Here is a 2,825-nt window from a genome sequence, read left to right as displayed (position 1 = left end):
AGGGCACGTAGGGGTCTGTCCTTCATACGTGCACAGCGTGATTTGAGATTTGGTCACGCGTTTTGCTTTAAATTGAAAGTTCAGATATGAAGCACAGACAAACAGACGTAACAGCTCGAAGAAAATTTAAAAAAAATCATCGCCCACGGTATACTAGCGACATCTGTTGCACACATTGCACAAAATGCGATTCTGGCAACCAGGGGACAATTTTTTTTTCAACCGAAGTACTGGCAACAATGTCCACACCGCTTGTCAACTGCAAGATAGTAGATGAAAGGTAGGGGCATTGTTGCAGTTGCTAAATTTGAAGAGCGAAATAAAAAATCGCCTGTCACGTACTTCAATTTTCCATGGCATAATTATTGCAATTGACAAATTTAAAGAATGCAGACTGCAGAGCTACGACTGCATTTTTAAAACCCAACAGAACCATTTTTTGTAACGGGAAATTAAGCAACGCCAAAATTGTTTTTCTTTTCGTGTGAAGAAATCAATTTGTGTCGTCGATTGGTCGTATGATTGATTTTTGTCTCTATTTACTCTTCTTTGTCGTCGCTCTTTTGGAATCCCGGAGACATTAGGTACTCTTAATTTTATTTAGTCTATTTTTAAAGAGTCGGCTCTATCGAGGTCATCATCGGATCAAGATCACGGAGACACAACCCCTAAAATTTCCTTGCCAATATCAGGATCAATTCGCATTAACGATTTCATTTTTAACGTTTTCCGTAAGGGAAAACTCATCATGTAGGCTATGGGAGAATTTAATTTTATAAAATTCTAAACGGATGGTTCGCCACGATGATTCTGCATACGAGTACATGGCACTACTTTCCCTTTCAACGAAATCTTTGCTTCTGTCTTGAGTGCAAAGTATGTTCGATGTGTTGGTCTTCTACGGAACTGTATCCTGACGCAATCTAAATATATTGTGATTGTCAATCATAATAATCCAACGACTTGATAGTTTACCTCCTGTTGGGTTGCGACGGATCAATAAATTAAATAAATTAAATAAATATATCTAGATTGAATATGGTCTAAGCGTATCTTCAATTTTCGTAAGTCCTGCATCCCGCCAAAGTTGAATTTCTCCGTCAGTCTCCGGGGACCAACAAATTCGAATCCATTGCATACATCCGGTTAGATTTGTTACACCGAACCAGTTAAATTGGCAAGATCCTAAAATGTATCTGCTCACCGATCAGCATCGTGCAGGAAACTACGAAATGATTTTGAACAATTCTTACCTTGAGCACTTCGACAGGAATGCCATGGACCATTTTGTTTGTTTTGGTTTGCATAAAATGAAAATGGCGGTTATGTTTTCGGGAAGATGGTACAGGATGTCACATTGTTCCAACTATACGTACTGTTGCCATATTTCTTCGATAAAACCGATAAAACAAACGGATATGAAGAAGAAAAACATAAATAACGTAGTGGGCAAAGGTTTTGATTCGGTTCAGTCATAGTTATTTTTATCGCTAGTTTCGAGATTAAAAAGTGTCCCTAAGTGTTCGAATCGGAAGATTCATGGTGAAGTTCAGCCTTTTCTCTCCTTTCATCGGGCGCCAAAGAATCAGGATGCTCGTTCCGATCTTTATGTTTACTTGTTTTATGGGTCGTGGAAGCCTTGTTCAATTTGACTATAAAACTAATACACTCAAGTCACGAATGTTCCCACCTTTCTTTCCCTTCATCTTAGTTTTCGGGTGCTTGTGGTAACGAAGTGATACATTAGGCCATGTGTCAAAATCGCTTCACAAGCGCCACGCTCGGTGAGATGGCGCATTTTACATAATTTAAATCGACCGTTTTTTCTGTGGGCGATGAAAATTCTTCTCGTGTTACGTCTGTTTGTCTGTGTATGAAGGAATAGGTCACTCGCATTCTCACGAAACAAAAACCGTTGGAAATACCTAAATTTTCGCCGGGTTTTAAACTTAAAGGATTTCACCGTTACGTATTCCGACTTGACGGTTGTAATAAATTTATTAATAATACCCAGGTGTAGATTAAGCCGATGCATATCAATCTTATCTTTGTCAATACAAACGGGTATCTTGGTCCTAACATTATCATGCTCAACGACGTATTGCATGTTGTCTTACATTGCGTAGCTTTCCGTTATAGCCAAAGTTTTAAATGTTATCAGTAACGAGTGTGGTGAGCTTGTATAACGACGACTTCCGTTAGTCTAAACTGCATTTGCAAATTTGCTGTTGAGTTTCAAACATCTTGAAATGAACTATCGATATCGCATCGATGAAAGTAACGGTGCTTTATTGTTCACACACTTTATTGTTGTTGGATGAGTATACGTTGCAGTTATGGTTGCGGTCGGTCGTTACTGCGATCTATAGCATAGTGAAAATCGAAGACTGAATAGATAGAAATATATTATTAGGTGCTATTTTGCTTTTTATGGAATGGATTTCCAGTAAGACGAAAAAAGCCACTAGCAAGAGAACTCAAGTAGAAGCAGAAGCACCAAAATGCCGATGTGTCTTTTCAGAGGTACCAAAGGGAATTTTTCGGGTCCCGGATTGAATGACGATTTAAGCCGAGAAGAAGCGCTGGTAACCATTGTTTCATCGATATTGACGAGGCACTCTTGGGAGATTAAAAAACATCGGAAGGTACAATTGGGAGATTCGACTATATTAAGTTTTGTTTGTCGCATTCCGATTGAGGATGAGTTTACGTTGCAGTTATGGTTGCGGTCGGTCGTTACTGCGATCTAGAGCATAGTGAAAATCGAAGACTGAATAGATATAATATATTAGGCTTACAGGAGAAAAACCAGGACAAATTAAGCA

Source organism: Topomyia yanbarensis, chromosome 1, assembly GCF_030247195.1.
Source record: "Topomyia yanbarensis strain Yona2022 chromosome 1, ASM3024719v1, whole genome shotgun sequence".
NCBI classification, from domain to species: domain Eukaryota; kingdom Metazoa; phylum Arthropoda; class Insecta; order Diptera; family Culicidae; genus Topomyia; species Topomyia yanbarensis.
This window is presented reverse-complemented; position numbering follows the sequence as displayed.